The 24,685-nt window shown below is 42.4% G+C and overlaps 1 protein-coding gene and 1 pseudogene across 2 annotated transcripts in view; one reads left to right on the top strand and one right to left on the bottom strand.

The window, feature by feature from the left end:
- ATP8A2 (ATPase phospholipid transporting 8A2) overlaps positions 1-24,685 on the top strand; it is a 692,529-nt gene that overhangs the window by 287,500 nt on the left and 380,344 nt on the right. The gene's annotated exons all lie outside the window — the stretch shown is intronic.
- On the bottom strand, positions 11,481-12,346 carry LOC139005169 (serine/threonine-protein phosphatase 2A 55 kDa regulatory subunit B delta isoform pseudogene; annotated as a pseudogene).

The following is a 24,685-nucleotide window of genomic DNA, read 5'->3' as shown; positions in this document are numbered from 1 at the left end:
TTTGCTTGCAATTAGTGGGAAATAATGTGTTCACAGAACAATTTATAAGTCACACAGACCCATTGGAGAAAAGGCTCACTCCAGGTACTATCATGTGTCCAAGAGAAGTGGTAGATTGCCACAGAGATGACTAATCAATCGAGACTAAGTCCTTTCCCTTTTTCATATGACAACATTTATTTGATGTGACAGTTATTTCGCCGTGTCTGTTTTCCTTGCCAATATGCCCTATCCCTAATCCTCATTTTACATGCATCATTGTCCATCCCCTCACTGATGAAGCTTGGTTTCAGGCTAACAATTTTAAGTGATGGAGCTGTGGTTTTCTAAATGCAACTAGCTGCTGCTTGTGTACTCTTCTGAATAGAAAGATCTTCCAGGTATTTCTTTGAGTGAATGGCTCTACAGGAAATATTGAGGCAGCCTTATGTTGTTGCATGCAAAATATGTTTCTTAATAATATGATGATAATCAGATAAATGGAGTGTTGACTGATAACTTGAGTAATTTGATTGGCTAATGAACAGGATGTTTATTCTCTATTAGTACTCTGAACATACCAAAGGCAACTGCCTCATCTTTGGAAAAAAATTCTAAGAGCCATATTTCTCAACTTCATTTTAATTTACAAGAGTAGTGGGACTGACTTGGAGTATTTTCTGAGGATTAAGTCTGGTTCAGAGGCCTTTGGCTGTGCAGGAGGCCACAGGCTTCACCTGTGCCAGGTACCTCCATTGTCACAGCTTAATGATAGTATTTGTATCTTGAGTTGCTGACTGTTGGTTTTCTGAGACTTTGAGAGTGCTTAATGTTATTTGCTTTTCAGTTTCTGACCCAGCAAGTGAATAATTTCCCCAGGTAACTGTTAAACAAGAGAAAACCATACCCCTGTTCTTTGCTTGGGGAAAAATAGTTTTCAGAATATACATGTTCAATAAGACATGCGACTGTGTTGGAAATGTTCACTTGTGCTGTCTAATATGGCAACCTCCTATTGAATGTGCAACTGCAAAACTGAGTTCTTTATTTCATTTAATTTTAATTTAAATGAACCTAGCAACATATGGCTGGTAGCTACCATATTGGACATTATGATGTAGATTTAGAGTATCTTTCAAAGACTGAAAACAGTTTTATCTATGGTTTAGAATAAGTTTAATGTGCTTAGGTTTCCTCCAGGATAAATTTATATTTTTTGGTTCAAAGGTGAGTTGAAAAGAGACTTATGTTTTTGAAGTGATCCAAACTTTATATTTATGCAACAGCATTTTGCCAAGTACTGGTTCTTGATTATACTGACTAAAGAAAGTGTGTGCTGCTTATATGTGAAAAGAGTAGTCTGGTGGGCTCCTGCTTTGTTCACAAACTTGAGAGGACAAATGCTATACTTGTACTAGGCTGGTGCTAATTTACCTTTAATAATGGAACATTATTACAGTATTTTTACAGGGTATTTTAAAAATGCTGCTACCAATCGATATTGTCAGGGAGGAAAAATTTCTTCTCTTCTAGATTCTTTGGCTGGTCTAATAACAAAATTAATATAAAACAGCTTAACAAGATTAAAAACAAACTTAATTACTTATATATGGGGGCTTCATAAGAATATGAGGATCCAAGATAACCAAACAATTGAGGCTTATATGCTATTCTGAGCTAATAAGAAAGGGTTGGGGATCTGGAACTTCAAAGGGGAGGAAGACAGTACACAGGGAGCTGGGAAGAGCAAATGTATGGTAGCAAAAGTTTGTCATGCCCCCAGAGACAAGGGACACAGAGAGGACTTTGGTCTCTAGCCCGCCCAAGCACCCCTCACCACACCTAACCTTTATTCTTTGTAGTTATCTCTTGATGATAACTATGTCTCTCTACCTCCTGGTCAGGGAGGGTTCCTTTCAGATGGGAGATTTATCTCCTGTGTTCAAGGGGACAAAGGAGAGTCACAGTGTCCTTTTCAGACTGGCTATTTCTGGAGAACTTTAATTCAAAATAATCAGTGTGCCAATGTGGCATATTTGGGGCTGCAAATTTTGTTCCCCCAGAGTATCATACCTCTATTTCTTTTAGTTTTACATATTATTCACAACTCACCCAATTTTTGTCTTAAAACTCCTGTCCGTCAGCTCACCTGTTTTTTTACCTGGTTTGCTGCTGAGGGACATGAGTGAGATCATAGCACCAGAGTAGCGCACTGGGGAGAGATAGATGAAAGGTGGGGTCCTGAGTTACTGTGTGGGGGTGGCTGGTGGCAGTATCTTTAATTTAGCAGAGATTCAAGGGAGGAATGGCTAAGAATGTGTCTTTGTGATGAGAAGCCTTAATAATTCTCCAACTTAGCTGGGAAGTGGCTCTTCTCCGTGAGAGAGGTGGAACTCTGCTCATCCCTCCAAGGTTCTCATCACGTCTTCCAGGAAGCTCCAGAAGGCACTCTCAGAGCCACATGACTACTTTCCTAGTGATAGTATATTTATGCTTTTATGCCCGAGTGATAAACTGTGATTCAGCCTTTTAAGTAAAAACACTGAGTCATGGGAATTAATATCTAGAAATGTTTGACTGATTCCCAAAGTGTTGAAAAAGAAGAGCCTGCTGGTCTGTTGGTTCAAGCCTCAACCTATTCCCATTTAGCAAAGAAAAGTGAAGATTTCTCTTGTGTTTGGTGGTATCTACACTAATAAAAGCGAAACATGGTAATTAGCGTACGACCGCTACCCTTCCCATTGGCTAATCAGCATATCCTTATGCAAATTAACTGTCAGCCAAGATGGCAGCCGGCAGCCAGGCAGCTGGAAGCGAACATGAGGCTTGCTTGCTCCAGTGACTGCAGACTCCGACGTTCCCCGCCTGACTTGCCGGCCTCTGAGCTACAATTCTAAGAAACTATGTACTATGTTGCAAATGTAGAAACCAGCTTTCAGCCTGCCGGGATTTCAGAGCTGAAGTTATACATTGTTTCGATTATAGAACGGCAAACAAACCAGATACGAAGCCTCAGAGCTAGAGCCAGAGCTAAAGCTGGCCCAGAATAAAATAATAAAAAGAGAAAAAAAAGGAGCGGTTGGGAGCTTCAGTCAACAATCGCTAGCCTGAAAGCAGCCCTCAGCCCCTCACCCAGACTGGCCAGGCACCCCAGTGGGGACCCCCACCCTCATCCAGGACACCCTTCAGGGAAAACCAGCTGGCCCCCAGGCCTCTATTCTAAATAGTAAAAGGGTAATATGCCTTCCAGCACCGGGATCAGCAGAGCCGCGAGGCCTCCTGGCACCGGATCAGTGTGACAGGGGGCAGCGCCCAAACCCCCTGACTGCTCTGCAACTCTGTGTGACAGGGGGCGGGGCCACAACCTCCCTATCCACCCTGCTCTGTTCCTGATAGGGGAAGGCGCCTGAACCCCCTGATGGGCCCTGCTCTGTTTGTGATGGGGTAGAGCCATAACCTCCCCATCGGCCCTGCCCTGAGTGTGACAGTGGTGGCGCCCCAACCCCCTGATCCGCCCTACTCTGTGCGTGACAGGGGGGAGCTCCCCAACTCCCTGATGGGCCCTGCTCTGTGCATGACAGCGGGCGGCGCCCCAACTCCCCAGTAAGCCCTACTCTGAGCCCGACTGGGGGCTGCACCTAGGGATTGGGCCTGCCCTCTGCCACCCAGGAGCAGGCCTAAGCCAGCAGGTCGTTATCTCCTGAGGGGTCCCAGACTGCGAGAGGGCACTGGGCCTCTAGTCCTTTATAATAACCTTTGAGATCACTGTAGAACTGGCCAAGTATGCTCCATTTTACAAACAGGGTCAAGATTTTGATTCTCCAAGTATATACACCAAGTAAGTAATTACCTCTCTTTCAGATAAGCATGTAAAGAACTTTCTTTCCTCTGGGAGTATTTATTAATAATCCACATTCCCTGTGTGTGAGTCTGTTTTTAAGGAGATTCCTCTTACAGTATGATTTCTAAGAGTACAGCTAGATAATATACCCCTTCAGCATTGGAGGGGCTTATTTGAATTCCAGCCTTGCCCTCCTTTCTAAAAAGAGGTAAAGAGAGTGTGCCTGAGAAGATCACCTCTGTCTTTTTAAAAATCTTATCTGTGAGCATCAAAATTAATTTCTTACTAAACCCTCTCAGTTACAGCAATACAATGATGACTATGACAGTAATGATGACTAGTAGCCACTTTATGTAAGTTTGTGGGAAAGTTCTGCATCCCACTGATGCAGGAATTTGGGTGTGAGATAAGTTGGATGTAATATAACAATTAAATCAAGATCATAGTGAAATAAAGAGTACCTTGAAAATATTTTTTGTTAATGGAGAAAGTAGCTTAATATTAAAAGTGGTAGAGAAAAAAAAAAGAACTTTAATGCTGCATCTAAAAATCTACTGAAAACTTCACCAGAAAATGTAAGAATTTAAAGTAGATTAGCTCCGTCAAGCTTGACATAGACATGAGCTGTCTCTCCTTCTAGTTACAGTTGTTCTTGGAGACAGCATTTCAAAATGAGTTGTCAGAAATGCCATCAGATTCTCTCAGGGGACTGTTGCTACAGTTGGAACTGTGCTCCTGATGGAGTAGGCATCAAATAAATTGGACCCATGAATATTAATAATTTCTTAAAAGTAAATGCATAGTGACTTTAAATCACTGGCCCATAGAAATGGCGACATTATACTCAGACTGCAGTAAGTGCCATTAGGGTGTGGGTGGCTGTCAGTCCCACAAAGTGATCATTTAGAAATAAAATTCTAATGAGTCATAAACTCAGCCTAAAACTAAGCTATACAAAGATATAAATTTTAATGAGTAATAGTTTGTCTTAAGGTGTTTAAATTATGACTGAAATGATCTTGTACAACTCTGCTAGGAAGTTTGAACTATTATGAGATTTTCCTTTAAATGCTCCTGTACCAAATAATGGCATTGAAAATAAGTCCATGTATCTTTGGTTTTCAATGAAGAAAACATTTGAAAGAAGACATGTACCAATATTTTTTCCATTTGCCTCCTCTAACTCTACTGAAGTAATTTCAAATTGAAATTTTCTCTCTTTTGGCCTCCCCAGGAAAATTCAGACTATGAAGACAAACCTCCTCCACACTTACCATAGTGCATAGCGGTTGGTTTGGAAGACATAAAAACAGTGAGCAGATAATTAGCAAGCACTTTTTTTTTTTTTTTTTTTTTTTTTTTTAGAGAAGCTGCAAAATATCTCCTGAAATTTCTCTGAGGAGCAAAACTAGGAAAAAAACAAATTTGCAATAATGTGCATATGATTTTTCCCTGTCTCTAGCATGTGTCAACTCACACTATGTCCCAGGAGCTCGGCTCTGTGTTTGAGATACAAGACCAAAATCCACCGTGCTCACAGAGTTTGATCTGAGGGAGGAGGACCCACATAACATTTTAAAAATGAAACTCATCAACAGATGTATAGAACACTCTGGAAATAAAGGGAAACATGGAACAGGAGTGTGCTAAAATTGGGCAAAGTTGACCCTGACAAAATGAATTGGAGAGAAAGCACATGGGGAAAATGAGGAATGAGAAATCATTCCTAAAAGGAAATTGCTGTAGTTTGGGAAACGTTCTCCACATTTGTACTGCAGGCTGTAAATAGGTGTTTCATGTGAAGGGGCAGTTGTGGCTAAGTGAGTTTGAGGGTGCGGCATCTCAAATTCCTCTTTTGGAGAGTCTTAAACCACATAACCAGTTTAAAGTCTCTGAGATGTCCCCTGCCAAGAAACCCACTTAAATTGGTTTAATCCAGGGTTTTTACAAACTCAGCTGAGCATGGAATCCTTGTAATATTCCATAGAATGATTTCTGTTCAGTGGCTCAGGGAATACTGTCTGCTAGAGGCTAAGAGGGGCTGGAGCGCTTGGTGCAGACCAGGCTGTAGGAAGCTTTATAGGCTATGCTCTGATTTTGAATTTTTCCTTTGTGTAGAAATTTTAATGTCTTAATGTCACCTATACAAAACAGAATTGCTGTAATTGCACTGAGGCCCTTTGCTTTGGAGAGGGATAACAGGAAGTGGCTGGCCTCTGATCCTCAAGCAACTCACAGCTTAATGGGAAGACAGAAATGTAAGCTACCTTTATATAGGGTGTCCCAAAATTCACGCAAGATTTACAATTCAATTCAATTCAATTCAATTCGTAAGGTAATTGTCTTCAAGAGCTTTTGCAGAATGCTTTAAACAAAGAGAATGTTCCTTGGGAATTCGGTGATGCTTCATCCAGATTTATATGCCTGGAGGTTGGATGAGGAAGGCGGAATGAGGGCAGGGGACACAGTGGTGCCAGGATCATGGAATAATGTAAGTGTAGGGCTAAAACCTACAGAAACTGGATATGACAGGATGTGGGGAGTGGATTTGGAGGATAGAGAAAGAGTATCTTAGAATTGTGAAAGTTTTTCTCTTGAGCATGTTAATATCAAATACCCTTACTGAGGATAGGGCTTTTTAAAATTTAAACTCCCAGTTGTGTCTCCAACTAGGCTCTTGCCTGGTACAGAGTAGACATCAAAAAATGAGTGGAGCCCTAGCCGGTTTGGCTCAGTGGATAGAGCATTGACCCGTGGACTGAAGGGTACAGGGTTCAATTCTGATCAAGGGCATGTAACTCATTTTCAGGCTCAATCCTTGGCCCTGGTCAGGGTGCATGCAGGAGGCAACCATTTGATGTGTCTCTCTCACATCAATGTTTCTTTGTCTCTTCCCCTCCCTTATACTTTCTCTAAAAGTCAATGGAAAAATATCATTGGGTGAGGATTAAAAAAATAAAAAAGAAAGAAATGAGTGAATATATTGAATTGTCTTCTATATCTACACTAATAAAAGAGAAACATTCAAGTTGGTGTAACTCCGCTACACCCACCAGCCAATCAGAGCAGCTATGCAAATTAACCCAACAAAGATGGTGGTTAATTTGCATACACAGGCGCAGAGCGAAGACTGAAGGTTCCGGCCGGACTGAAGACTGAAGACTGAAGACTGAAGAGGTGTGGCTTCTCCGCTGCGGCTGGACCAAAGGCCTGGGTCCTGGGTGCCGGAGGAAAACTGGTGCCAGCAGCCAGGGGAAGGAAGGCCTATTGCATGAATCTTCGTGCAACGGGCTTCTAGTCTATATATAAAAGGCTAATATGCAAAGTCTCCCTTCTGGAGTTCGACCGGGAGACTGGGAGTTCGATTGCTTGCTATGACATGCACTGACCACCCGGGCGGGTGGGGCGCGGAACGAAGGAAGATCCTGGCTGGCAGCTGGAAGCCAGGGAAGGAAGGCCCCTGGCCAGCAGTCAGAAGGCCTCAATCGGCCCTGATCTCTGGCCAGTCTAGGGACCCTACCCATGTAAGAATTTCATGCATCGGGCCTCTAGTATTTTATAATGTGCATTCCTTTTGCTACACAGTATTGATGAATACTTTAAATTTCATGAATGATGCTTCAGTGTTTCAATATGTGTGTGCAAGATAAATTTCGAAAAGGAAATTAACCATTAGGACTAGAAAGACGTACCAAGACTGTCATTCAAAGGTTGTATTATTATTTATGTTAAAATTCCAAAAGACTATACATATAAGAATTAATAATAGAATTTAGAAAGGTTCCTAGATTATAAAATAATGTACTACAATAAATTCCATTTAGAAATGCTAGCAGTGTAAAAGCAAAGAATAAATTTTTTAAAAAGTTATTATTTATCATAGCATAGAAAATCACAAAGTGTCCAGACATAAATCTAAACTATATAGGAGACTTTTAAGAAGAAGTTATAAAATTTTACTTGAAAGACATTAAGGAAATACTAAATAGAGAGATCATGTCATTGATTATCTGACTTAATATCATTTCTTCAGAAAATGACATAGATTAAATGCTTTTACTTATGACCAGAATGCTAACTTAAATTAGGTGATTCTTAGTGAATTGTACTATTATTTAAATTTGGATTATTTTTTTCATTAAAAGTCCTAATGGATTCAGATCACTGAAATTCATAATCTGTTATAAAATGTTTTATTCATTAATTGAGGATATAATGTGTCCAAGGAGATTGATAAAAAGCTTAGACATAGTAGCTACACTTGCTTTTTAACCCCATAAAGCCACATAAAATGCACTGAAGATTAATCCTTGGTATCAAGGTCAGGTAATATGTGGAATATAAAACAAAAATTAGCAAGTAAACTAACAGAACAAACAACAATAAACTCATAGTTACAGAAAACAGAATGGTGGTTACCAGAGGGGAAGGGGATAAGGGAAGGATGAAGAGGGTAAAGGAGGTCAAATATATGGGAACGGAAGGAAACTAGACTTTAGGTGGTGAGCACACAATGGAGTATCCAGATACCGAATTATAATTGTACACTTGAAAATTATGGAATATTATTAATTAATATTACTCCTATACATGTACTTATTTTCCTTTTTAAATTTAAGTATAGTTGGTATACAATATTATATTCATTTCAGGAGTACAATATAGTGACTCAACATTTATTTATATACATTACAATGTGATCACCTCACTAAGACTAGTAATCATTTGTCACCATACAAACACCACAATATTATTGCCCAATAAATTTAAGTTTTTACAAAAGAGGAGGATATGTTAGTCTCTTCCAGCTGGAGACGCGTGGGTGCTGAGTACGGCTCAGTCCTAGCAGCAGCACATTTTAATGGCCACACAGAAATATCCTGGAGAATCTCTCCTCCCTCCCTAGAAACCAACTTTGTGCCTCAGTGTCCCTTTCTATAAAGCAGGTGTTACACTCTCAGATGCCTACAGGGGTGAGACAGGCAACATAAATAACTGAAGTAGGCCAGGTGGGGACTGTCCCAAATGGCACAGCATTTTCTTCTAAAGGGGGCAGCCACTTTTGATTCTTCTGTTCTTTCATATTCAATTGATAGTATCACCTTCTAAAGAACTTCAATTTTATGGCTGGCTTGGAGTCTTGAAATCAGGGATGCTTTAGGAACTAATAGAGGCATCTGAATATGTTGGACCACTTGGCACCCAGCCCACTGGTATGGTTCTACATACTATCTTCTTAGTAAGTGAGAATTGGTTGAACTACTGAAATATGACTTCAGCAATCAGTTATTTGGCTTTTGTTAAGATTCTCTAAGTCATATTGCTCAAAAAAAGTATAAGGATTTGCAAGTTTACCACATAGGCAGATATGAAGAACCTCTGTCTAAACATAACAATGAGTAGGCATTCTTCTTTCGTGGCTAATATGAGTGACTGCTGCGTCTTTTACCTGTTAATACTTAGCCTTCCTTTGGTCTTCCCATCTTCTAGAAAAACAGTACCAAGACAGCGAATCACAGATCTGCCCCTGCTTTCTGACAGTTCCCAATCCAGATCAAAATTATGCTTTTGTGAACCTCTCCCCAAATAACCTAACAGAACCCAAATTTATAACAAGCCCATCCTTCTACCTGTTTCAGAGCCATCAGAGTTCCCGATAGCCTGCTGGTTCCCTGATTGCAATGAGCCAGTAAACCCAACATGGTCCTACTACAGTCTGTCCTAGTCACCTGTGGGTGAAGGGTATTGATGCCTTTGCAAGATTTCATGATATTGTTATATAGTTATTTACTTTCTGGTCCTTGAGAAAAATTAAAGGCAGAAGTACATATTATAGGAGGAAAGTTTATAAAGGAAAGTTAATGGTAAAAACTGAACAAATGATTCATATAAATAAAAACCATTTCCCAAATTGTTTCCCTCTCAGTGTTTTGTACCTGCCGTTGCTTCAGTGTCTGGGAAAGCCAGGGTCTTGGGCAGATTTCAGTTTGTAATTCTCTTTGCAGATAGGAGGAAGAGGTGACCACTTGAAACCAGTTAGAAAAAGTTCTTTCCAAAAGCTATAGATTGTGCTGTTTATGATCTTAGCAGGTTTCAACCTGCTGTCCATGTCTGGAACTTGAGACAAGTTGAGATCAACAAGCTTTTTGCGGTCAAGTTTCATTAATTAGAGTTTGCTGCCAAGTCATGGTTGGGAGGCTGCCTGCCATGTCTGGTGCCTTTCCACGATTGCCTGCCTGAGCTGGTGGACCAGCGGGCCCTGGCCGAAGCTATCTCTGTGCCCCTGGATATACACTGCTTTGCTGCTAACGTGTGAAGACAAAGCTTGGAAGGGGTAGAAGTCAGGAGTCCAGTTTGGGAGGCTTTTCCCAGAAGTCACAGAAAAGCATTCTTAGTCGTTTATCCAGACAGTTTAAAAAAAAATTAAGCTGACTTTTTTTCAGGTCACTTTTTTTAGGAAACATACGAGGTACTTGGGCACTGCTGTCTCCCTTTGTGAGGCAAGCAGGAAGCTTTTCCTTGCCAGCTTTATTATGTCATTGAATTAATAATGTAAAGACTAGATCAGAAGTCAATTTGGCAGCTATGCCTTTAGGGAAATTTTTGGAAGAGTGACCTTCCATTTTTTAATAAGCATGTTATTACTTTAGAATTAAATTACTGAGAGCTAAGCTATCCTCTTGAATTTGCTATTAGCCGTTTTTTCCCTTTTAGTTTTAATGAACTAGAACAAGTTGAAGCCAGTTGTTTCTAACAGCATGCAGTCAGGAAATACTGCTGGGCCCTTTATTTTAGACAAGTTTCACTCTTCTAAATGTTAGAACTTTGAAAGTCTCTGTAAAGTCTCCATTTCTCCTCCTCCTCCTCCTCCTCCTCCTCCTCCTCCTCCTCCTCCTCCTCCTCCTCCTCCTCCTCTTCCTCCTCCTCCTCTTCTTCTTCTTCTTCTTCTTCTTCTTCTTCTTTCTTCTTTCTTCTTTCTTCTTTCTTCTTTCTTCTTTCTTCTTTCTTCTTTCTTCTTTCTTCTTTCTTCTTTCTTCTTCTTCATTAAAGTGGGATGGGAGACCATGTGACGCTCCTTTGACCACGTTTATGTTTGGATGCTTCCTCAAGCTTGCACCATGGTTTTCTTTCTTAAAGTAAAACTCATTATTGTTGTGATTCTAAAATTCATGCAGAAAATAAATGGGGCAGAAAGTCCAGGAGTTTATTCTGTAACAGATCTGGGGAAAGGGTTTAACTCATCAAATATTAGAACCCAACTAAAAACACCAGTTCTTTTTTTAAATTGTTTTTTATTAAAAGCACTTTGTATAGTGTGTTGCTTTTATTAGGTGGTTATACCAGAAGCTGTGATGATAGATACAGATGTGTGGGGGTTGAGCTGCCTGAGCCTGCTCAGCAGGTGGCCGGGCAGTTGGCGCAGTGGCATGTGAGAGCCCCAGTCAGACCATGGAGGGACAAGAGAGAGATGCTGGACAAGTTTTCTGTTGGGTGTTTATTTTTTGGACTATAAACTGGAAAGGATGGCTCATATTTAAATAAATACATTTATTGTGAGTAATGGCTTTGTTGAGCTCTGTCCATCAGTCTGCCCCAGTGGGCTCTTCGCTTACACAGAGACCCCCAAAGCCCCCCTGGCTGCCTGTGCACCAGCTCCAGTCTAGGAAGGAAACCCCTGTGCTCCAGGGAGAGGACACCCCTTTCCCAACAGAAACTGTGGTGCAGGATGAGCCTCGGCTGGAGTGCTTCCTAGTTGACTTGTGTCCTGGAATATGTACAGGCTATTGGTGGCAACCAGAGCAATCATGTTGTCTGCAGGGTGCCAGGTCGGGTGCACAATCTTCTCATTGAATCCAGACTGTACTCACAGATCTGGTCCTCCTTTCTCTTCCTGCCTGGACACTCTCCCAGGTTTCAGCCAGACTCCAGGCTTGCTCTTGTCTCTGGAAGCTTCCAGGACCACATCCCTCCACCTGTTTCTGTCAAAGAGCCTGAAGAAGTTGTAGTAGGACCCCGTCATGATCCCAGCATCGGACTGTTCCAGCATTACCCTGACTTGTGGGAGATGCAGTTGTTTCCTTTTACAGAGAACACAGCTTGCTTCTAAGGTGCTCGAGGGCCCCGTGGGTCTCCATGCGCAGCTCTCCACGTTGAGATCCCAGACCTTCACTGACAGGTCTTCTCAGGTCAGCACGCACCGACCACTATGACTGAATCCATGTAGGAGATGGAGGAAATTGTTTCTTAGAAGAAAGACCTATTCCTGGGATCTTCAAGTTCTTCAGAAAACTTAGAATGTCAGCCACACAGGGCTGAGGAGTGCATATCGCACAGCCTGATGGTCCCCTTTGCTGCTGCTGTGCACAAACATGTGCACCAGTGTGGGTGGAACTGGCTGCAGGAACACCTCCCCAGCTCCTCCCTGTCCTCGGGCTTAATGTCCACGATGTTAAAGCTTCTATCTGTGAAAATGCCAGTGTATGTACTAGCCTGGCTGGAGCCTAATATTTTTCTTTGATCTCTCATTCATTAGCTTATGATATCTAAATCATATACTAAAGTGAAAATTGCTTTAAGAAAAGAGTGGAGCCCTGGCCAGTTTGGCTCAATGGACAGCACGTCGGCCCACAGAGTGAAGGGTCCTGGGTTCAATTCTGGGCAAGGGCACTTACCTTGATTGCAGGCTCCATCCCCTGCCCTAGTCAGGATGTGTGCGGGAGGCAGCCAATTGATGTCTCTCTCTCTCACATTGATGTTTATTTCTCTCTGTCTTCCTCTCCCCTCCACTCTCTAAAAATCAATGGAAAAATATTCTTGGGTGAGGATTAACAACAACAAAAAAGAAAAGAGTGGAAAACCGATGAGGAACGTAAGCAGGATTAAATCTGTATGCATAGCTCTGGCAAGACCCTCTTTCCTTCTTCACTGTGTAAAGCTAAGTTTAAAAGATGTGAGATCCAATATCTGAATCATGAACAGTGGGGCCTACCTACAGTACCTATTTCTAACATTCAGTGACCATTAAAATTTGATTAAGCACATGCTTTGGAAGTGATGGGTAAACTTGTTTGTATAAAGATATTTAAAAATAAGGTATCAGGTTTAAAAGTGAGAGAAAAGGCTCAGATGCTAAATGATTGTGTGAGGCCATGATTTACATGCATGAAATTGATATGTTGCGCCTCTTTGTTTCTAGGACACTTGATGCAGCATAGAGTAGTGATTAACTCAAGAATTCTGAAGTCAGATAGTCTGAATTTGAATCCTGGTTCTACTACTCTGTAGCTCTGTGACTTGGCGCAAATTACTTAACTATCTTTGCCAAGGCTCTCCCAATTATAAAATGGCTTTTTTTTTTTTTTACTTATACCTACCTTCTAGGATTTTGTGAGGGTTAAAGTGAGTTAAAATATGTACATTCTTTAAAAGCATTGATCAGACTGTCAAGCCTCAGAGGGAAGGTAGAGGAGGATGGGGGTAAGGGGGAGAGATCAACCAAAGGATTTATATGCAAGCATATAAACATAACCAATGGACACAGACAACAGGGGGGTGAGGGCATGAGTGAGGGGGATAGGGGGTAATGTGGGGATAAGGACACATATGTAATAACTTAATCAATAAAGAAATTTATAAAAAGAAAAAAAGAACATATAGAATATTGTAAGAACTGTATATGTTGATTATCATTACTTGCTATGATTAATGGGTCGAGGTTTGCACAAAGGAAGCTCACAGCATCAGAGATGAAGTTATTTTGGGGGCTGCATTCTTGGCCAAGTTTTTTTTTTTTAGATGTTTTTATTGATTTTTTTAACAGGAAGGGAGAGAGATGAAGAAATAGAAAAATCAATGTGAGAGAAACATTGATCAGCTGCCTCCTGCACACCCCCCACCTGGGATCAAGCCCATAACCCGAGCATGTGCCCTAACCAGGAATCGAACCAGTGACCTCTTGGTACATGGATTGATGCTCAAATACTGAGCTATATTGGCTGGGCCTTAGCCAAGTTTTGTAGGTGCCCCAAGATGGTTCCCCATTTTTTAAAGGAAAATAATTTGCAGCCTTAATACATGATTGATTTAAGCCTAAATGCTGACTGCCTCTATATGCAATTCTGGCTTCCTAATTACATTATTGTTTTCTAGCTTAGCCTATTGAATATTTTGTTCCTAATTTTATTGAACAGGAGAGAAGTCTTACTAATTTTTAGATTCTTTGGAATGAAAACAAAAACTTGACTGGAAATTACCAATGAGCCTCTGTCATCTGAAACAGTTATTTCGGGAAGTTCACAGTCATTGGCCTAAAGTGAATTAGTGATCAGTCTAATCTGGAAAAAAAATAGTGCCTGGCAACAAACAAACCTTACACATCAGGGGACTGATGGGCAGCTGTCTTTAGGCTGCAAGTGTCCCTTAAAACTCTGAGCTGGTGGATCTAAGACAGGGCCCCTGAAAAACTTAAAGAAACCTAGGTCTGGGCTGAAGGGATCTTCTGGTATTCTATAATATTTGTAACATCGCTTCATAATACAGAAGAAAATCCTTATATGAAGATACCAGCTCATTTCCAAACTCCCTGTCAGTGAACAGAAGGCAACAGTCCCAATACAAAAGGAATCACTGAGCACTTAAACAGCAGGAAGGCAGTGCGGGGATGGGCACCCCGCACTGTGTGCTGGGTGCCATAAAGCAACCATCCCAGGGAACATGCACAGGTATCCACATAGGATGTGTGGCTCCATTTGGCTGTTGAGGAAATCAAGGCTCAGAGGAGATAAGTATCTTGGCCAGAATCACACACAGTAAATGACAGAGCCTAGATTCAAATTCAGTTCCAAAGTTGATGATGCTCCTGAATATGTAGGTTTAATAAGATTCACCCAATGCCTCTAAAAGTTAATTTGCTGCAAATGTGACTTTTGCCTCAATATTAATTCATTTTTTTGAGTTAATTCAAGTTCATTGTATTCATAGATTTGAATTAAACTTAATTTCATTACTGAGCAAGTCTCACTTATAAATTCATAGATGGGAGAGGTACTCTTCAAGTCAGCTTTGCAATTAAAATTGAGTAATTGACTAACTAGAGGAGGAATGTCTCAATTTAACCTCATTACCAGCTGTAATATTCAAGTGTTCTAAAAATCCATCTTCTTTTATGTTTCACTGAAGATGAATCATGCTACTGGCTTTTATCCCTAGACCTCCAGAGTTGCATCTGAAATTCTCTTTTTCAAGGATCACAGACCAGCTTCTTTTTCAGGACTAGATTCTCTTTGTTCTAGACCAGTGGTCGGCAAACTCATTAGTCAACAGAGCCAAATATCAACAGTACAACGATTGAAATTTCTTTTGAGAGACAAATTTTTTAAACCTAAACTATATAGGTAGGTACATTGTTATTAACTTAATTAGGGTACTCCTAAGGCTTAGGAAGAGCCACACTCAAGGGGCCAAAAAGCTGCATGTGGCTCGCGAGCCGCAGTTTGCCGACAATGGTTCTAGACCCATTATTTGGTGATGTAAAGTGATAGGCAATAGGACTTTATTACAACCCATTATATGCAGAACTAATATGAATTTTGCCTCTATTCTGGCATTTTCTGAGGACAAAGACATTTTTGAAGGTCTCCTTAATAGGAATCTATTAATCATTGATGACTTAAAACCATTACCAAACCTGTAACTTTTAGGCGTTACTGTAGCAGAAAGTGGGGGGGATGGGGGGGAGACAATTCTAAAAATTCTGAAGTTTTACTAGAAACTATAGAAGTTAGAAGATGAATGATTAAAATAGTAATGTACTTTCTTGCATGTTGAGTAAAATGCCTTAAGTATTGATTAGGTTTAGGAGGGAATATGAAATTACTAGTAAATAGAATGGTAGTGATAGTTGAGCTTTTTATTATTGCCTTCCCCACCCACATCTCTACTAGTGACGCTGTGGTCACTGTGCATGTTCCTGTGAGGAGGTGTCTGTCTCCAGGCCTGCCTGTAGTACTGTTGTAAGCATTCTTACCACACACACAGAAAAAAGTTAACTGTGTGGGGCAATGGATGTGTAACTATCCTGATCTTGGTAATCATTCCACAATGTATATGTATATCAACTCACCATGTTGTTTACTTTACATATATAGATTTACATCTGTCAGTTATTCCTCAGTAGAGTTGAGGGGGGAACGAATGTTCCAGAAACTGTTCAAGACAGAGAGAGCAGCTACCGAGGGCAGTGATTGCTGGAGCTGGAAAGCCAAATGCAGTTTGGATCATTTGGGCTATGATCGGCCACATGAAGCCAACACTGTGTAGGAAGAGGGAACCAGTTGATGAAGAAGATATACAAAGCCCTCCAGAGAGAACCAGAATACCGTCAAAGAGACAGGAAAGGTTTGTCCACTCGCTTATTGCTGCCACAGTTTCTGGCTTCCTGAGGCTTGGCAGTCATTTTCTTCTGCATATTTAATGACTACACACCCTTTACCTTGAGAGAACATGTGACATAACTCACCTTCTTGGATGGTAGAGAGCCTTACCTGCAAGGGGCGTGACACTTAAGAAGACATCTGTTGCATATACTCAAGATCATCCACACTTTGATCTAGAATGTTGGTGAATGAAGAATGTGGCATCAGAGATAACCAAAGCCTGTGATACCAGGAGCAGCACAGCGTGACTTCTTCCAGAGCTCAGATGTCCAAGGCAGTAGAGACAATGAAGGCCCCGTATAGCAGAGACCTGGGTGGTGGGAGTCTCCATGCACAGTAAGGTGCAGCTGTGTAGCGAACCTAGCATGTTTCCTTGCAGGGCAGGGTAGCTATTTCCTGAGAAGCAAGTTAACTTTCAGCTTTTCAGGATTAGTCAACATACCTAGAAGTCATGACAGATCATTCTTTTTTTGTTTGTTTGTTTGTTTTTTTAGCATTTTAGAATACATAGGTTGGGATTGGGATGATATGTTATTTTTATCAAGTGTATACTTCCATTGGTCATAGCAACATGTGTGAAATGTGGACAAGGTTATGGGGCTCGAGCAACACTAATTTGTGTTTGCACAGTTGTGCCTGTACCAGGTAAGGGCTTCATCTGAACCAGTCTATACCTCCTGTATCCATTCATGAAAACCAGAAATCATGGATTTTGAAGTTGCATACAATTACCATTGACTAGGCTCTTTAATCCAGAACTAGGTTTTTAAGTCTTATATAGTCATAAAATGTGTGGTGGAAGTTTTAAGACTGGTGTTTCTTTCATTTGCTTTATATTGGCCAGTGGGAAGGACATTAAGACTCTACGTCAAACTTATAAAAGTTTACCCAGGGCAAGGCTAGTTTGCCTTTGTGTTTTCAGTGTTGACATGGTATGATAGAGATTTTAACTACATGGGAAGCTCTTCCTTAGAACATTATAATTGTCTAATCTTAGAAAATATTAATTTTTAAATTAATGACTTCAGATTAAACTTTACTCTCTGAGTTTATTATAATTATTTGAATACTAGAGGCCCGGTGCACAAAAATTTGTGCACTCCGGGGGGCGGGGGGAGGGGAGTCCCCCAGCCCGGCCTGTGCCCTCTCACAGTCTGGGACCCCTCGGGAGATAACGACCTGCTGGCTTAGGCCTGCTCCCGGGTGGCAGAGGGCAGGCCCAATCCCTAAGTGCAGCCCCTGGACAGGCTCAGAGCAGGGCCGATTGGGGAGTCGGGGCGCCGCCCCGTCATGCACAGAGCAGGGCGGATCTGGAGGTTGCGATGCCACCCTCAGTCACGCTCAGGGTAGGGCCGATTGGGGGGGTTGGGGCACCGCCCCCTGTCACACTCAAGGCAGGGTCGATGGGGAGGTTGCGGCGCCACCGCCTGTCACGCACAGAGCAGGGCCAATCAGGGGGTTGGGGCGCTGCCCCCTGTCACTCACAGAGCAGGGGGTTGAGGCACTGCCCCCTGTCACTCACAGAGCAGGGCCCATCAGGGGGATTGGGGGTCTGTACCCTGTCACTCACAGAGCAGGGTCAATCAGGGGGTTGGGGAGCTCCCCCCTGTCACACACAGAGCAGGGCGGATCAGGGGGTTGGGGAGCTGCACCTTGTCACACTCAGGGCAGGGCCAATGGGGAGGTTATGGCTCTACCCTGTCACACACAGAGCAAGGCCCGTGGAGGGGGGTTGGGGCGCCACCACTGTCACACTCGCGGCAGGGCCGATGGAGAGGTTATGGCTCTACCCTGTCACACACAGAGCAGGGCCCATAGGGGGCGGGGGGGTTGGGGCGCCGCATCCTGTCACACACAGAGCAGGGCTGATCAGGGGGTTGGTGTGCTGCACCCTGTCAAACACAGAGCCGCAGGGCAATCAGGGGATTGGGGAGCTCCCCCCTATCAGGCACAGAGCAGGGCTGATCAGGGAGTTGGGGCGCCTTCCCCTGTCATGAACAGAGTAGGGCGGATAGGGAGGTTGTGGCCCCGCCCCCTGTCACACACAGAGCCGCAGGGCTATCAGGGGGTTTGGGCTCTGCCCCCTGTCACGCTGATCCCGGTGCCGGGAGCCTCGCTGCTCCGCTGATCCTGGTGCCAGGAGGCATATTACCCTTTTACTATATAGGATAGAGGCCTGGTGCACGGGTAGGGGCCGGCTGGTTTGCCCTGAAGCGTGTCCTGGATCAGGGTGGGGGTCCCCACTGGGGTGCCTGGCCAGTCTGGGTGAGGGGCTGAGGGCTGTTTTCCGGAAGCAAGTGACTGAAGCTTCCAACTGCTCCTTGTTTTCTTTTTCTTTTTTTTTCATTCTGGGCCTGCTTTAGCTCTGAGGCCTCACTGCTGAAAACATCTATACAAAGTTTCGGTCCGCTGGCTTTCAGTCCAGCTGGTTTCTGGTGTTTTGTTTAGTTTCTTATTTGCAACATAGTACATAGTTGCTTAGAGTTGCAGGTGAGAGGCCGGCAAGTGAGGCGGGGAATGTTGGAGTCCGCAGCAAGCAAGCCTCATGCTCACTTCAGTGCCTGGCTGCCGGCCGCCATCTTGGCTGACAGTTAATTTGCATATACTCACTGATTAGCCAATGAAAAGGGTAGCGGTCGTACACCAATTACCATGTTTCTCTTTTATTAGTGTAGATGTTGGGTTAAAAGTGAGTATTTTTCCCTTTTTTAATTGTTATATTTGTTAAGCTCTCAGCCTTTTAATGAAACCAACCTGCAATATGACAAATGAACATTCATTTTAATTTTGCTTTCAGGGAAAATAGGGCAAAGGAATGAAAGTTTGAGTTGGATTGGCAAATAGATTAAGGTTTTATGGGTAGAGGCAAGGTTGAGATGATTCTAAAACTACTTCTGGTATTTATTTCTTTAGAAGGACAATTTTGTTCAGTCTGTTCATATAAGGAATAAGCTTTGGTTATTTTCTTTTTACTACTAGCAGAATGTAAACAAAATTAGAGGTCTTTCCTCTTTTTTTAGCTTACTTTTTTTCATTGAGGTGAAATTCACATAACACAAAATTTTAGAGTGAACATTTCAGAGTGAACAATTCAGTGTTTAGTACATTCACAATATTGTGTAACCACCACCTGTGTCTAGTTCCAAAATATTTTTACCATTCCAAAATAAAATCCTGTGCTCATTAAGCAGTCATTCCCCATATTCCTGTCTCCGCACCCCAGGCTTCGGCAAACACCAATTTGCCTTCTGTATCTATGGATTTACTCACTCTGGTTATTTCATATAAATGGAATTTATAATACATGATTATTTTTTGTTGTTAATCCTCACCTGAAGATATTTTCCCCACTAATTTTTAGAGAGAGTGGAAGGGAGGGGTGAGGGGGAGAGAGAGAGAGAGAAAGAGAGAGAGAAAGAGAGAGAGAGAGAAACATAGATGTGAGAGAAACATATCAATTGATTGCCTCCCGCATGTGCCCTGGACCAGAGCAGGGGATGGAACCAGCAACCCAGGTACATGACCTTAACTGGGAATTGAACCCGCAGTCAACTCTCTAACCACTGAGTAACACCAGCCAGGACATATAATGTGTAATTTTTTAAATTTTTTATTTATTTTTTTAAAATTCTTATTTGTTTAAAGTATTACATATGTATCCTTTTACCTCCATTGACCTCTCCCCGGCCACCCTACCCCACCCCACACACACATGCCTTCACCCCCCTAGTGCCTGTGTTGGTTATGCTTATATGCATGCATACAAATACTTTGGTTGTTCTCTCCCCACCCCTTTCCTCTGAAGTTTGACTGTCTGTTCGATGCTTCTCTGTCTCTGGATCTATTTTTGTTCATCAATTTATGTTGTTTATTAAATTCCACAAATGAGTGAGATCATGTGATATTAATTTTTATCTGACTGGCTTATTTCACTTAGCATAATGCTCTCCAGTTCCATCCATGCTGTTGCAAATGGTAAGAGTTCTTTATTTTTTACAGCAGCATAGTATTCCATTGTGGAGATGTACCACAGTTTTTTAATCCACTCATCAGCTGATGGGAACTTAGGCTGTTTCCAAATCTTAGCTATTGTAAATTGTGCTGCTATGAACATAGGGGTGCATATATCCTTTCTGATTGGTGTTTCTGGTTACTTGGGATATATTCCTAGAAGTGGAATTACTGGGTCAAATGGGAGTTCCATTTTTCATTTTTTGAGGAAACTCCATACTGTTCCCCACAGTGGCTCCACCAGTCTGCATTCCCACCAGCAGTGCACGAGGGTTCCTTTTTCTCCACATCCTCGCCAGCACTTGTCATTTGTTGATTTGTTGATGATAGCCATTCTGACAGGTGTAAGATGGTATCTCATTGTCATTTTGATTTGCATCTCTTAGATGATTAGTGACTTTGAGCATGTTTTCATAAGTCTCTTGGCCTTCTATATGTCCTCTTTCAAAAAGTGTCTCTTTAGGTCCTTTGCCCATTTTTTTTTATTGGATTGCTTATCTTTTGTTAAGATATATGAGTTCTCTATAAATTTTGGAGATTAGACCCTTATCGGAGATAACATTGGCAAATATGTTCTTCCATGCAGTGGGCTTTCTTGTTGTTTTGTTGATGGTTTCTTTTGCTGTGCAGAAGGTTTTTATTTTGATGCAGTCCCATTTGTTTATTTTCTCCTTAGTTTCCATTGGTAAAGATATTGCTATGACATATGTCTGATATTTTGCCTCCTGTGGATTCTTTTAAGATTTTTATGGTTTCCTGTCTTACGTTTAAGTCCTTTATCCATTTTGAGTTTATTTTTGTGTCTTATGTAAGTTGGTGTCAAGTTTCATTTTTTTTGCATGCATCTGTCCAATTTTCCCAACACTATTTACTAAAGAGACTGTCTTGACTCCATTGTATGCTCTTGCCTCCTTTGTCAAATATTAATTGAGCATAATGGCTTGGGTCAATTTCTGGTTTCTCTGTTCTGTTCCATCTACTCTAATAAAAGAGAAACATGCAAATTGACCACACCTCTGCTATGCCCCAAGCCACGCCCACCAGCCAATCAGAGCGGCTATATGCAAATTAACCCAACCAAGATGGCGGCCGGCAGCCATGGAGCTGGAGCAAGCAGGAGGCTTGGTAGCCCCGGCAATGGAGGAAGCCAAACTTTCCACCTGCCCTGGCCAGCTGTGGCCTCCGCTCAAGGCAACAAAGTTTCAATTATAGAAGGTAAATAAATCCCAGATACTTGCTTCCAGCCAACCTCCACTGGGAGCTTGGGTGGCTGGGGGCTGTGACCAGCCTGCAAACAGCCATCAGTCCCTCACCCAGACTGGCCAGGCACCCCAGCAGTACCCCCAACCCTGAAGGGGATGTGGCCAGCCTGCAAACATCCATCAGCCCCTCACTCAGGCTGGCCACATCCTCATGGGGTGAGGGTCCCTGCTGGGGGGCTTGGCCAGCCTGAAAACAGCCATCAGCCCCTCACTTAGGCTGGCCAGGCACCCCAGCAGGGACCCCCACACTAAAGGTGCTGTGGCCAACCTGCAAACAGCCATCAGCCACTCCCCCAGGCTGGCCAGGCACCCCAGCAGGAACCTCCACCCTGAAGGGGCTGTGGCCAGCCTGAAAACCACCCTCAGCCCCTCACCCATACTGGCCAGGCACCCCACCGGGACCCCCACCCTGATCCGGGACACCCTTCAGGGCTAACCAGCCAGCCCCAACCCATGCACTAGGCCTCTATCCTAAATAATAAAAGGCTAATATGAAAATTGACCCTAACAGCAGAATGACTGGTCACTATGACACACACTGAACACCAGGGGGCAGACGCTCAATGCAGGAGCTGTCCCCTGGTGGTCAGTGAGCTCCCACAGGGGGAGCTCTGCTCAGCCACAGGCCAGGCTGATGGCTGCCAGTACAGCGGTGGTGGTGGGAGCCTCTCCCGCCTTCTCAGCAGTGCTAAGGATGTCCAACTGCAGCTTAGGCCTGCTCCCCGCTGGCAAGTAGACATCCCCCAAGGGCTCCTGGGCTGCCAGAGGGATGTCTGACTGCCAGCTTAGGCCCAATGCCTGGGGGAGTGGGCCCAAGCCAGCAGGTGGACATCCCCTGAGGGGTCCTAGACTGCGAGAGGGCACAGGCTGGGCTGAGGGACTCCCCCCCGCCCCCAGTGCACAAATTTTTGTGTACTGGGCCTCTAGTTGGCCTATATGTCTGTTATTATGCCAGTACCAGGCAGCTTTGAAAACAGTGGCTTTGTAATATAGCTGGTATTGTGATCCCTCCAACTTTGTTCTTCTTCCTCAAGATTGCTGCAGCTATTCGGGGTCTTTTTTTTTTTTTTTAATTCCAGATGAATTTTTGGAGAGTTTGTTTTAGGTCTGTGAAATATGTTGGTATTTTAATGGGGATTGCATTAAATCTGTAGATTGCTTTGGGTAGTATGGACATTTTAATGATGTTGATTCTACCAATCAATGAGCACAGTATATTCTTCCATTTGTTTTTGTCTTTCTCTATCTCTTTTTTCAATGTCCTGTTGTTTTCTTAGTACAGGTCTTTTACCTCCTTAGTTTATTCCTGGGTATCTTAATTTTTTTTGGTGCAATGGTAAATGGGATTGTTTTTTGTTTGTTTCTCTTTCTGTGAGTGCATATAATGTGTAATTTTTTATGTTTGGCTTCTTTCACTTACCAGCCTTCTTTTGCACCTGATATTTTATGAGCGTACCTTTTGACCCCCTCCAGTTAATGGAGGAGAGAGGGCCTCATCTCTTCTGGTTGCTCCTGGGAGTAGACTTCTTGAAATACCCCAAGAAAAAGAATTTTTTGAGACTTGCACAGGAGGATGAGATATAGTAGAAAGCTTTATTTCTGTGGAATTACCCCCCTGGGTTTCCAAAGTCCCATGTCCCTTACTCTGGTCATAGAAGTATAGTTGGGGCTTCAGTAGAGCTAAAATTAGAGCCAGTGTCCAGAGTTCCTGTTCCATGTTGCAGCCGAGTCATGTACAGCATCAGACTACCTTAGCTTATGTTCCCTGCTGCTCATCAGTCCATTGCATGTGGGGGTTTGCATGGCTGTGGGCCATAGGGATGAATGCAAATGAGCCAAGAGAGTGCACCAGGAGGAACAAAAGAGTGAACAGGACTTTAGGAGGTTATGTATTCCCAATTTTCCGCATGCTTGCAGTGACCACACCCATTCTGGCCAGTGATCTCTATTCCCAGGTGTGATTGATAGGCAAGTGCCTTCCCTACGTCATCCCAACTTTACAGGGCATGCGTCTATCTTCCCTTTGTTGGATCCCTTCCACCAGTGATTTGCAGGGAATAGACTGGTGGTTCCCTGGGGAGTGCAAATACAACTTCTTGGTGAAGGTGCCAAATGACATGCCTATAATGTCTGGCCTTCCCTTTTCTCCTTTTCTGTTATTAATAACTAGCTAATTATAACAATATCACTCCTTGCTATGGTCTGAATGATTGTTTCCCCCTTTACCTCAATTTATATATTGAAATGCTCCCCAAAGTGATGATATTAGGAGGTGGGGCCTTTGAGCAGTGATTAGGTCATGAGGGTGGAGCCCTCATGATGGGATTAGTACTTTTATCAAAGAGGCCCCCAAAAGCTCCCTAGCCCCTAGCCATGTGAGGATACAATGAGAAGACTGCAACCCAAATTCTTAGACTTCTGGTCTCTAGAGCTATGAGAAGTAACTTTCTGTTGTTTATAAGCTCTTTATTTGCCATTTTGTTATAGTACCCGGAACAGACTAAAACATTCCTCACTTCTTTTTCTGTGTATTTTTTATTTACTTAGTGATTACCACGAGGATTACAATTAACATCATAAATTTATAACAATGTAGTTTGAATAGATGCCAATTTAGCTTTAATAGCATCTATAAATCTGCTCCTATATAGCTCTGTACCCCTTTATTTTGTTATTCTCACAAATTTTATTTTTAGACATTGTGTGCTGGTTAACATAGATTTATAATTATTGCTTTATGCATTTTTCTTTTAAATCATATAGAACTCAAAAGAGAAATGTCAAATCAAAAATAGGGTAACACTGGATTTTGTATTTACCTACAAAGGTACCTTTACAGGAGTTCTTTATTTATTTGTATTGCTTCAAATTACTATCAGGTGTCCTTTCATTTCAACCTGAAGCCTTTCTCTTTAGTATTTCTTATAGGTAAGGCAGGTTTAGTGATGAATTCATATTTTGGTTATCTGGGAATGTCTTCATTTTTCCTTCATTTTATATGGGAGTTTTGCCGAATGTAAGATTTTGGATGTCAGGTTTTTTTCCTCTCAGCACTCTAAATATTTAATCCTACTGCTTCTGCCATTCATGATTTCCAGTGAAAAGTTGGCAGTTAATTTTATTGAAGATCCCTTAGACATGATGATTTGCTCTGTCTT

This window comes from Myotis yumanensis, unplaced genomic scaffold, assembly GCF_028538775.1.
Source record: "Myotis yumanensis isolate MYYU_CA2020_CCGP unplaced genomic scaffold, mMyoYum1.0.hap1 SCAF_3, whole genome shotgun sequence".
Taxonomy (NCBI): domain Eukaryota; kingdom Metazoa; phylum Chordata; class Mammalia; order Chiroptera; family Vespertilionidae; genus Myotis; species Myotis yumanensis.
This window is presented reverse-complemented; position numbering and strand designations above follow the sequence as displayed.